Source organism: Aulonocara stuartgranti, assembly GCF_965226115.1.
Source record: "Aulonocara stuartgranti genome assembly, chromosome: 4".
Lineage (NCBI taxonomy): Eukaryota > Metazoa > Chordata > Actinopteri > Cichliformes > Cichlidae > Aulonocara > Aulonocara stuartgranti.
This window is the reverse complement of record NC_138942.1, coordinates 7,006,911-7,019,938: the sequence shown is the minus strand read 5'-3', so window position 1 is coordinate 7,019,938 and position 13,028 is coordinate 7,006,911. Positions and strand designations below refer to the sequence as shown.

Below are 13,028 nucleotides of genomic sequence, written 5' to 3'. Positions count from 1 at the left end.
CTATAAGCCGCAGATATCTATGTTGAAAAATTAGATATTTACTGCATGTACAGAACGATTTTGTACTGTAAATGTACATGTATGTACCTGAACAGATTCTTTCTGAACAATGGCTTCATCACATCTGTCTCGATGAGATGAGATGAGATGAGATGAGATAGCCTTTATTTGTCAGTTGCAGTTGCCCACAACCGAGATGACAGATCTTGCCGACCGTACATACAATACACAAACATCACATTGGGGAGACAGGTCAGGCTAGGTAGCAAGGGAAAAAAAACATCGAAATGTGTAACACAAAAGGATAATACAGGAATGCACAGATTTCAACACACCATAGCACAATAAACACAGACAAGCAACATGGGAGAGTATTCCAGTGTGTACAGCTGATCTGGGACCGCTGCAATCTTCGATTGCGCCTCCAACTGATCCGGTGTCCACATCGGATGGGAGATAAGCATGGGAGGAGGCGTTGGATCCAGGGTAGGGAGGGTGATGAATGAGTGAGTGCTTATCAGTGTATATGTATGTGTGTGCGTGTCCATAGTTCAGCTGAGACAGTGTCCTTTGCCCTGCCAGGCTAAGTAAACAGTCTTCCAGCCAACCCAGGTGGCCTTGCATGGAATGGGAAGGAACAGACTAAACACAGTCGTTATCAGGGAGTTTTTGTTGTTTTTCACATCAGTCTCGTTCTCCGTTTCACTGTCATCCTCCGGTGAAGTTGGCTCTGAAGGTGCGCCGCTCTCTTCGCGCAGCAGTCCAGCCTTTCGGAACCCGTTGGTGATGGTGGATTCTTTCACAGCACTCCACGCTTTTAGGATCCACTTACAGACATCAGAAATGGATGCTTTTCGCATGCGGCCAGTTTTTGTGAATGACTTTTCACCGCTTGTCATCCAAGTCTCCCACTCAACCCATAGTGCAGCTTTAAATGCCCGATTTACACTGATGTCAAGTGGCTGCAAATCACCATTGGTAGAAGTTTTTGTCCGGTTGTCGTGCATGCCAGAACGCAGGTGAAGTGCGTCCTCTCATGGCCTGTTGTTTTCAACAACACGGATGATGCACCTGTCTTGTTAACAGTCCTGTTCAGAGGCAGATCAAACGTTAAAGGTACTTCATCCATATTGATTATGTCGTCTGGTTCGATGGAGTTTTCTTGTATCTTTGTTTCAACAAATTTGTGGAAGTTTTCAACTTTTTCCTGATAGTCAGGGGGGAGTTGCTGACAGAGAGTGGTCCGTGCCCTGATGGACAGGTTTTTACGTCTCATAACTCTGAAACACCATGACGGCCCAGCTTTGAAATCTTCAATATTCATTTCGCGGGTGATTGGCTTTCAGTCGGATCTGTACAGTGGATACACCTTGGCCACCTGCTCTCTGTGTGTTCACCCAGTCTTCCAGGACATTTTCAAGTTCAGGCCACCTGCTTTTATGTCCTCTGAAAGCTTTTCTCGACTTTTGGCATTGCATTAGCTCTTCCCGCTGCCACCTCCAACATCGCACCATAGAGTCATTGACGCTAAGCTTGTGTGCAGCAGCGTGGTTTCCCTCCTGGATAGCAAGATCGATGGCCTTCAACTTAAAACTTGCATCATACAAACTTCTTCGTGTGTTTTCCATGATGAAGGGGCGAGGATTTGAAAATAATTACCAGTTGGTAATTTGTCATGCGTGTTCTATCTGCTAAAGAAAAAGTAGCGTATTCTTCTTTGCATTGATTTTTCGTCTATCTTGTTTTTGATTCTAATTCTGGTTAGAGCGCCCCTAGTGGCAGAAGAAGAATCCACAGAATAGCCGCACCTTTGTATAAGCCTCATGGCTCAAAACCTAGGAAAAAAAGTAGCGGCTTATAGTCCAGAAAATACAGTACCTTGTTTTAGTTGTGGTAGCTACCTGGGTTATGTGCCACTTCAGTATTTTCCATATACTATTGCTGTGTGATTTATTAGTTTTTAATGAAGGCCGCATTACAACTGATAGCTGCAAATAATCATATGCAGTTCTGAAAGCAGACAAAAAGAAAACATATTACTGATACAGAAATAGTTTTCTATATGAGATTGCTGCAAAAAGTGCAGCCTTTCCTGATGTCCACCCTACTGCTACTGATTTTATATTTATAAATTATATAATTTAAAAATCTAGTAGGTATTGGTATGGCGAGTAACCTTCAGTAATAGTAATACATCACACAGCAATAGTGCATTCATGTAGTTGTAAAAAGCATGATAATATATTAAGTAATCCAAAGTATTCAGAATACGTTACTCTCATTGAGTAACGTTTTCTATATGTGTTACAAAATACATTTTGGGGCATGTAATCTGTAATCTGTAGTGGAATACATTTAAAACCTTCCCAACACTGCTGGCAACAAACAAATGCTTTCCAGTCCTAACCTTCACTCCAGTTAAAACTTTAAACCTATAATATGTGTTTTCAAAGCTGATACATTTTCTTTTAAGAAACGCTAAAGAGCTGAAATTCTTTAAATGAACTTTTGAATGAACTTGATAATAGATATATATTTAATCAGCATTCCTTAATTACAACTGTAGCAACATTAATAACTGTCTGTCATGAGAAATGTCTATTTGCTTTGATAGCATAGTGGATAGTTTACTTACCTAACACGTTTTCTTTTTTACCCCCAAAAAATTTCTTCTTTTATTCAATGAGAAATACATGATATTGAGGACAGAATTTTATTGTTAACTTTATAGGAATGTTTTAGTTATTCAAGCTAGAAAAATTCAAACAACCAGAATGTTTGTCTAAAAACTAAAATCTCAGGTCAATAACAACAGTGAAAAGTTGAGAAAACCTGAGGGTTTCTTTTCTTTCCTTTAACAATGTATGACCAGCTCTGCAAAAGTAGTTTGACAGATGAGAACAAAATGACAAAGTCAAGTCTTAATGTAAAGTAGCAGATTTGGCAAAAAACCCCAAATAAAAACAAACAACAGCATATAAGAACAAACAACCAATGCTAATTGTCCGAGATAGCAGTTTAGGCATGACGATGTAGCCACAGGACCTGTTTACCTTGGAGTCATTGAGACAACCTGCACTTAAAGTACACTGCATACTAAAGTATCCTTGAGTGAAATGAGAGGCCATCTTGTCCAAAAGCTAAAGCTCGGTTGAAACTGGGTCGTGCTACAGAATCATGATCTCAGGCGCAGAAGCAAATATACAACAGAATGTCTGAAAAATATGGCAATGGTTCAGTCAAAGTGCATCTAGAATGACATGCTATAGAAGACATTAAGAGAGTTGTGCATAAATTAATGTCAGCAAGCTTCAAACTAAAGCAACGTTGAAAAGTGAAGCAGGCCAAAGTGATGACAATGATAAATTCATAAAGAATGCACAGCAAAGCTCATCCTAAAGCAATTTCTTTGCATCTGTTAACTATTATTTGTTGTTTGACAAGGTAGGTATGTGAGGTTCTTCTGCTAGTCAGGGTTTATTCTTTAGCTCTGTCTTCAAGAGGATGTAATAAGAGGGAGCACAGACTATGCTGTGAAAAAGAAAACAGAGAAACCTAGAATTTAAAGACATTACCATAATTTTATTCTTGAGCTGGTTTTTTTTTTTTTTTTACTTAATCTTTGGTTAGTTTCTGCAGACCTCATAGACTGAAGTGCATGCTTCTATTCATCATTTCATTCATTCATTTAATTTAGCTTAGTCTGATTCTCAAGATATGTGGAGACTGGGAAAACTATTTTAGGACTTTATTCAGACTGGAAATAAATATCTGTTTCTAGAGTTTTAATTGCTTGGAATTAATAGCAATGCGATGGTAACGATATTCATGGATATAATAACTGATGGTTAAGAACGTTTTACAGTGTTGGGGATGAAGTCAACAGAGTGAAATTAGTTTTCTTGTTCTTTTTAGTCTTGTTCTTTAGCCCCGTTTCAGTGTCATGTCTCTGTTCTGTCTCTTTTCTGTTGCCTGCTCGTAGAAGTCTTGACGTTTAAAGAGCCATCGCAGTGCAAAATCTCAATAGCAGTAATCCATTGCCTGTCTAATAGACCGGGCACACCCCCCACTTTTAAAATGCCTACCCTGCTTTTAACAGGAGGCATTTTCATATTTGCAATGTCCTTAATCACAGCCTGTACCTACAGGCTCGTTTCAATGGGACATATTTCTTCTTTTACAAGAGAATTTTGCAACAAAAATATCAGCGACTACACAAGTACCATCAATTCAAAAGGACAAAGTGCCGAGCCTGTAGGTACAGGCTGTGATTAAGGACATTGCAAATATGAAAATGCCTCCTGTTAAAAGCAGGGTAGGCATTTTAAAAGTGGGGGGTGTGCCCGGTCTATTAGACAGGCAATGGATTACTGCTATTGAGATTTTGCACTGCGATGGCTCTTTAAACGTCAAGACTTCTACGAGCAGGCAACAGAAAAGAGACAGAACAGAGACATGACACTGAAACGGGGCTAAAGAACAAGACTAAAAAGAACAAGAAAACTAATTTCACTCTGTTGACTTCATCCCCAACACTGTAAAACGTTCTTAACCATCAGTTATTATATCCATGAATATCGTTACCATCGCATTGCTATTAATTCCAAGCAATTAAAACTCTAGAAACATATTTATTTCCAGTCTGAATAAAGTCCTAAAATAGTTTTCCCAGTCTCCACATATCTTAAGAATCAGACTAAGCTAAATTAAATGAATGAATGAAATGATGAATAGAAGCATGCACTTCAGTCTATGAGGTCTGCAGAAAGTAACTAAAGTTAAAAAAAAAAAAAAAGCTCAAGAATAAAGTTATGGTAATGTCTTTAAATTCTAGGTTTCTCTGTTTTCTTTTTCACAGCATAGTCTGTGCTCCCTCTTATTACATCCTCTAGAAGACAGAGCTAAAGAATAAACCCTGACTAGCAGAAGAACCTCACATACCTACCTTGTCAAACAACAAATAATAGTTAACAGATGCAAAGAAATTGCTTTAGGATGAGCTGTGCATAATCATTTTTTGTGGCTGTCCTGCACTACCACATAAAGGACCAAAATATTGTCCTTATATTCTCATAATGGCACGTTTATTATTTCTGGTGACAGCATGAGGACATTTCCAATGCGGTCACTGAAGTCATTCAAAACAAATTTCTCATTTCCTAATACATTTTTAATACAGGTTGAGAAAGGAAGTAAGAATCTAGCTATTAAAAGCAGGAAATTATTTATTTGTTGTTTAGTCTTTATCTCTCTCTCTATGTAGGATTATTATTATCGTAGTCAGAGACAAGTCATTGCAAATCATGCAAAGCGAGTTCCCTCTTGGTATATATATTCCTGTTACACCCCAAACATATTTTTGACATTTTTTGTAGGTTTATAGAAGAAAAGCTATGCTTCAAATAACTCTGTAGTAGGGCAGTGAATTTATATCATTACCTGACCAGATATGAACCTCATTCTACGCCTTTCTCCAAGAGTAAAATCCTCCAATTCATTGGGGTTTTCGTAAACTGATGTTAAGATCTACTGTAGATATGCTGAAGAAGCTGTGATTCTGTTTGGTGTAATATTACACTTCATAAACAACCCCTAAATTTCTTTACCAGAGTGTCAGGGGGTAATCATCATACTGGCATGTGAGAACATCAAAGGGGAAGTGTGTTTGTACCTTAGGTGCAATTCTTTCTGTCTCCAAAATAGACGTTATATCACCATGCTGAGGTGCCATCAGATAAAATGACAAGACTCGGCATGCTATTATGGAACCAATCCTGTGTTAAACTATCCTCGGCAGATAGTGGTTTTATGTTTCCATATTTGTTTTATGCAAACCCACTGAAAAACACAAGGTCTCTGGTCATGATTATATGAACTCTGTTTAAGTGTTTGCGTCTTACAGTTAATTAGAGAACTTTATGCCTTCAGCACAAGAGGACTCTGCAGTAATCCTTCCAGTAAAAAAAGATAAATGGGATAAATGTTTTCATTGCACTAAAATACTGTTATATATTTGTGGCATCATTTCTTAGGAACAACAAAACTCTATAGGCTTGCAGTACATTTCCAATACTAATCAATTTTACACTAATTTAAGAATTTAGTGGCTATCCAAGTCTGACGGCATTAGCTGTTTCTGGGTCCAAACTCCATCCGCTTCAGGTCCCAAAGTCAAACCAACACTGCGGCATCACTGAGAGTTAAAAACTGTCTAAATTCTTTTATCTTTAATAAAATGATCAGTGTGGCTGCTCTACCAGGTGTAACAATTAAGTTTAACATCCAGGCATCCATGAAAACAGAATTTATGAAGTTTAACGGAGTTAAAAGTTAGAAGGAAGTTATCTCCTTAGTTTACATCTAAACATGATAGCATGTTTTGACTGAGCGATTTCTGAAAAATCAAAACGTACAGCTCTGCTATCACCTCCAACATAAATTAAGACAGAAAACTTAACAGCAGTGGCGTTTTTAGGGTTACTGAAGTTGGACTAGCTGGTATATAATGATGTGCTACATGATCGCTAGCTACAGAGCATTATATAAACACATTCGCACAGTGAAGCTTGAGGATGAACGGTAACTTTTTTCCACAAAAGTTGATGGTCAGGGACAAATGCAATTGCATGGCAGGATGCTCTAAAGGGACCAAACTTCAGCCAGGAGAACAACTGAGAGGAATCCATCCACAATACGAGGTTAGTCATTCATATACTGCTGCATGGGCTGGGCTGTAGTTACATAGTAAGGTTTGAAAAACTGAGCTTTAAAGGGAATAGTGATAACAAAAAGAACAGAGGTCGACAGTGATCACTGACTGTTTTAGGGGCTTGGTCAGATTAAATAGCACAAGAGCATTAAAACAAGTTAAAAACACAAGAGCCTTAATATAAACGCAGAGTAGTTTGGATTCATACGTCGTCACTGAAACATTGGATTACCCATGTAGCTTGTCTTTATTATGAAGTTACCGCAACCACTTTGGTTTACTTACAGGTATAAGATTTGCTATTCAGTTTAGTGTCTTTGTGAGCTAACAATTGCACTCAACACAAAAGTAAAGCTGGGGTTACCTGGAACAGTTTGAAGAACACTTTCAATGAAAAGTAATGAAACCACCAAAGTGATTACTCAGATTATGTCAAAAACCTGCAACTAAAGGTTATTACACTATTTCAGTTGGGTCCAAAGTAATTGAACTAAAAACACGCCATCATTGTCAAAGCTAAATTCTAGCCTCTGGTCTATAAAATGGCTAAAATGTCATAACTGGAATTTTTAAATAATAGCCAACATCATGACTCATTCATGACACATGCTACAGATGCGCCTTAATTTGAAATTAATAACTTGAATGTAGCTGCTTTTGTAAATGTGATTATATCATTCAGTAACTAAAACACAAAGCCATTTGAGCTCTTTCAGCCTGCCAGCATTGTGTTGCACCTCTAGACATAAATATTAATACCCTTTAGCTCAGAGAGAGTATAGTCATCACAAATTCATCAAGGAAACCTAACAAACTGAGCTTTTGTTCCTGCCAGCTTTTTTGGAGCTGACATTTCCTCTCTGAGGGAGAGCTAAACCAGGTCAGCTCGCAGCCATTTCCTGAAAATACAGGACACCACTGGGGTACAGGAAGATGTTCTCCCCAGTGGGTGAGGAGTGGAGCAACATTTCTACACATTTCCAAACTCCACACTCCAGAGAACATGCCAGGAGACAGTTTCAGCCAATGAACTGTGATCCATTTGTGGATTTTCTTTCTCCCCGAGCTAAAGAGCCAGTTAACGCTGCAGTATAGATAATGGCTTGACACATGCCTGGACAGAAGTGGTAAGAGCTCAAGTAAAGGGTGTTACTTTAAGCATTTAGCACTTTTAAAAGGTGAAAAGGAAAATATGAGAAATGGTCGTATGCACTGTAAAGTACATAACAGCATAAATGGGCTTTTCTCCTTCAGAATATGTTCAGGCAAGCACAAATAAAACCAGAGCTAAAATCTCATGCTTAACCTTTTGTCTGCCACCTTTTAAACTCAAAATACGAATCCAAGATGGCCATTCTGTGCCAGTTTGCCCCCTCTTTGAAAGGCTGTTCATCGTGCTACAATCTTTCAGAACAACTCCTTGTTACTACTTGTGTTGCATGAGTAGCATGTCTATCAAAATCAAGGCGCGCCATCTTTGTTCCATACATTAGTACCATTCAAAAAACCCTAGTTGTTTTATTCCTGTTAGGGGCTATTGTAATCTTTATTGTGCATACACTCATGAACCAGCAGTTTAAACCTGAAAATCATTAGAGGACAACTATCTTTTCCAAAAAATGTTGGGCATGACTAAGAGGAAAATGCCAGAAAAACACAAAAGACCACAATAGAGTGTTATGCGGAGTATACAATAAAAAGGCTCAGACTCACCATTACAGATCTTATTGGAGTCTGTGAGAGAGCTCAGTGGATTAGAGCCTTTGGCTGATTGTATGTTTTCCTAACAGTATGGGATAAAAGCGTGGCATTGGCAGAGTAGGGGGAAAATAAGTTAATTACTCCAGCTGAGAAAATATTAAAGGCAAGCAGCACACTCAGTAACAATCAGCTAAAAATACAATACAGCATGTGAAGAATAATTCATGGTGCACAAGCACTAGGGTAATGCTGCTAGAGTTTGACTTTCAGCATGGTTCACTTCAATGTCTGTGGATGGAATTCCCATGGGTTTAATCGCAGCCTCTGCCTATAAAACACCAAATCTATACTCGTGTTTTCCATCCAATCATACTTTAATTCTGCCAAAGCAGTAAAACCCACAGAATAGTTTTAATATATTATATAATGCTTTGATTTGCCAGGCTTTTCACTGAAGTCATAATTGAATTGTTCTGCTACATAGTTTTACTTTTAAGTTTTCCAACCACTTACTTCCTCAATCACATTCAAAAATTGTGACAAAGACAAAAGACTCTTGGCTTTCGTGCTAATGCTGCTGCACATTATGCAGAGTCACCTCCAAGATTTTCAACCTCATAATGCTCAATTTATTGTAAGCTGTCACCTTGAACAAATCTTTTACACAATTAGATCTACTACACTCACAAACTAAAAGAAATTAGGAAATATTTTTCACAGTACCAACATAATATCAATTGTATTTTTGACTTAGAATAATAGTGTTTATATAGCCGTCCCTGGTCAATTATACACACAGCTTTATCTTTTACTTTAAGGCCAGGCAAGCAGAATTACTGCCCCTGAACGCATTTACTTACATTTCATGCAAGCGTCCAAAAACAAGCTTCAAAGTCATAAAGAAGAGTCAGCACAGAAGCTGTCAGTCATTTCAACACTTCTCTGTTGGTCTATAAATACCATATGCAGCATAACAAGTCTACTGATGTCAAACGATTGGTAAATATGTCATGGTCCGTGGTCCTGTGTGTGTGTGGAATGTGTGATGCTCGGGTAGCCACACCCCCAGGCTGGGCCATTACCGGCACACCCGCTCTCCATCGGGGTGATTACCTGAAGAGCTACTTAACCCGGCACTGACGGATGCTCCACGCCAGTCCGTTAATCACCTCTCTGTGGTTTCGATCCGGCGTTCAGCATCTGCCACCTGCCTGTCCTCCTGCTCAATTGGATCACCCGGTGCATCATCTGGCCCATTCACTACCTCCATGGATTCCCTTCTCACGGACTTCCCTCCCGAGCTCCCACGGTCCCGCTCTAATCGTAAGCCAACTAGTCTAACTCAGTCTTGATGTGTTTACCCCGCTTCCCGGCTCCCTAGTAATCTTCTCCCCTTTCTGTTGCAGCCTCCCACGGTCCCGATTCCGGCTTCCTCGCGTCATTGTTTCCCCGGGTTTTTTAGTTCCTCGTTTTGCTCCTCTGGTTTTCCCGGGTCGCCTTTTGTTGTTATAATAAAGTGTCATTTTCTGCTAGCGCTTGAGTCTGCGTCTGGACCCTTTTGTGCACGCGTGCCACAGCGCATGACAAAATAAGCCTAAAACACAAGTGGGAAATGAATTTTCCCAAGGGCCCACATGAGAAACTGGGACTGTTGTACAGGTCAGCTCCAACAAGGTAAACAGCATATTGCTGCAGCCCTCCACAACAGTCCCAGTGTCTAACATAACTCTATCACTTATATAATGCAATCCATCACCTATTATATGTACAAAAACCTCCATCCACACAAAGTTGTGGAAGACGAGTACTCTTGGCACATGCTCAAGACACTGGAACGCAGATATGTGACATCATCACTACGCTTTTTCGCAGACTGTAGTGCAGACTTGCAATGCGTGGAAGTTTCAGGCTGTGGATTCATATGCGACTGTACCAAATTATCTCACAGAGGACTAGCAGCTGTTTTCTGGTAACGATGTTTTCTATTAAAACAAAATGAGAAGAAAGAAAAAAAGATGAAAAAAAACAAAACAAATGAAACTTCTAAAAGGCACTTAGAGGTTTAGGGAGCAAAATCATACTAACTAAAGTGGGCGCTAAAGTAATTTCCACTCAGACACAGTGGATGGCTCATCAGTCATGGAAATCACCTCCTTCGTCCAATGTGCAGCCACCTCATCAAACACCAGTGATAAGCTCTCATTTCAGAAATAGACATCTCACCTTCTCTCCTGTTTAGTCTTTCCTTCCTCTGTCTTTTCACAGATGTGTGTATAAAATGAATTCTACCTGCAGTGAGCAAGCCTGGAGAGTCGTCAACCAAAACAGTAATGAAAAACAAATCCCTTCAGAAAGAAATTCCTGCCAAATATTCAACATTCATTTCTGATTCCAAATCCTCCCTTGGCATTTCCCTATCCCATTGTCTTCAGCCATACCTGTGCATGTTTTCCCCTCATATGGAGCATCGTAACAACAGATGCCTGGAATATTTAAAATGGAATCAGAAACAGGTTTCGAAGAGTAATTTTAAAAAGAAATATAAGGAGTTCTTCAGTTTGGTTTCAGAATACATTTTTTCGTTCCAGCTGTGGTTCATATGCAGGCTTTGGTTTGGTGCTTTAATAATATTTTTTTTGGCCTTGCACTCACTAGGGGCAAGGTTAGAAACAGTCCTCAAATGTGACAGCCATACTAAGTAGCAGGTAAAAGCTGCAGGGCCGAGAAGGTGCAGCTGCTGGAAACGCGCATCATAATAAAAACAGTACCACTATATTCCTGCAACACTGTAACATTCACAATATCATGAGAGACAAAGCGTGAACAGTCTGAGATGGGGCTTGAACCACAAATATCACCCAATCCGTTGCATTCATTTAGCCTTTTAGTTATCCCTGCCTTCAGAATCTAACCTCAAATATCACGAGTCCAGGAGCTCATGGTGTATTTTTAGGAGAACCGGTCAATTAAGAGAGCTGGTAATTAATCATTGTGCCATGTTCAGTAATACTTGTCCAAATCTCCCATACTCACGCTAAATGATGAAGAGGCTCTGGACTGACAGTTCTTCTCTGTCAAGACCCACATTCACAACAGTACATTAAGAAATGAAAAGTACCCTAAATCCTCAAACTATGGTTATTAATTATGAACATAAGGGTGTATTAGGAACAGATGGGCCTTTATTCCTCCATTTCTCTGTTGTTTTAGTGTACTTAAATGATAGTTTTGGAAGACACATCACTCACTGCCTGCCTGCTGGGTTTTCTCTTTTTAACAAAAGTTCTGTTTCCATCCATTAATCACGTTCAGCCTATTCTACTTTGCAGTTTCTTTCTTGCAATACTTAAATAGATTATGTTACATTAAAATACTTTTTGCAATGTAAACGCATAGCCTTCCTGGCATACATTTTAATGTAGGCATTTTTTTTTTTTTACAAATCCTACAGCTATTGGAGCTTCTAATGGTTGTAGCTTTAATGTCCTGTCATTACAGGGCATCACAAACTGCGATTTTATGGCAGATATCCATGGCATTGCAGAGATTAGCAGGTGCTGTAGCAATTTCAGAGACGTCAAAATAACATGGTCTTTTATAGAGCTGCAAAGTGCCAGAATGTTTGAGTGTTGCTAAATTGTTTCATTTTCACTGACTTTTTACCTTCCCTTTTAATCTCCAGTATTACTTCACATACGTAACATGACCTATTTTCTCCTTACATCAAGACATGTCCAGATGACCAGTTAACAATACAAACATTAGGCTTAGACACTCACACACTGACATAAATCCACATCCTAAAAAAGGAATACACAAGAGTTTCATTTTATTGTTACCAGAAATATAACCAGAGCTGGCTGTAAGGTTAAAAAAAAGGCCAAAGTGAAATCTTGTGGCCACAACAAATGTACTGTCTAAACAGGTATCAGGGTAGAGATTCAATCCACTTCAATTCAATTTTATTTATATAGCGCCAAATGACAACAACAGATGCCTCAAGGTGCTTTATATTGTAAGGTAGACCCTACAATAATACATACAGAGAAAAACCCAACAATCATATTACCCCCTATGAGCAAGCACTTTGGCGACAGTGGGAAGGAAAAATTCCCTTTTAACAGGAAGAAAGAACCAGGCTCAGGGAGGGGCGGGGCCATCTGCTACAACCGATTGGGGTGAGAGAAGGAAGACAGGATAAAAGACATGCTGTGGACGAGAGCCAGAGATTAATAACAAGTGGGATTCAGCAGAGAGGTCTATAAACACATGTTGAGTGAGGAAGGTGACTGAAAAGGAAAAACTCAATGCATCATGGGAATCTCCCAGCAGTCTACACCTATTGCAGCATAACTAAGGGAGGATTCAGGGTTCAGCCCTAACTATATGCTGAAATATGAAAGTTTTAAGCCTAATCTTAAAAGTAGAGATAGTGATAGAGTGATAGAGATGGAGGCTACAACCCCAAAAGTATTTCTATATAGTATTTGTGCTCATCCCTGCTTTTCTAACCTATTGAAATTTAAGGGTTCTGTGCTCTAAGCTTTGTCTTAGCAGCATGCTACTTGGTAGCTCACTTGGCAGATGCCAAGTTAGCAATGGCGTGTTGCACTTTACA

The 13,028-nt window shown here is 39.2% G+C and overlaps 1 protein-coding gene across 3 annotated transcripts in view; it reads right to left on the bottom strand.

Moving 5' to 3' along the window:
- The window catches only part of asic2 (acid-sensing (proton-gated) ion channel 2), a 427,006-nt gene that overhangs the window by 215,881 nt on the left and 198,097 nt on the right, over positions 1 to 13,028 (bottom strand). The window lies entirely within an intron of this gene.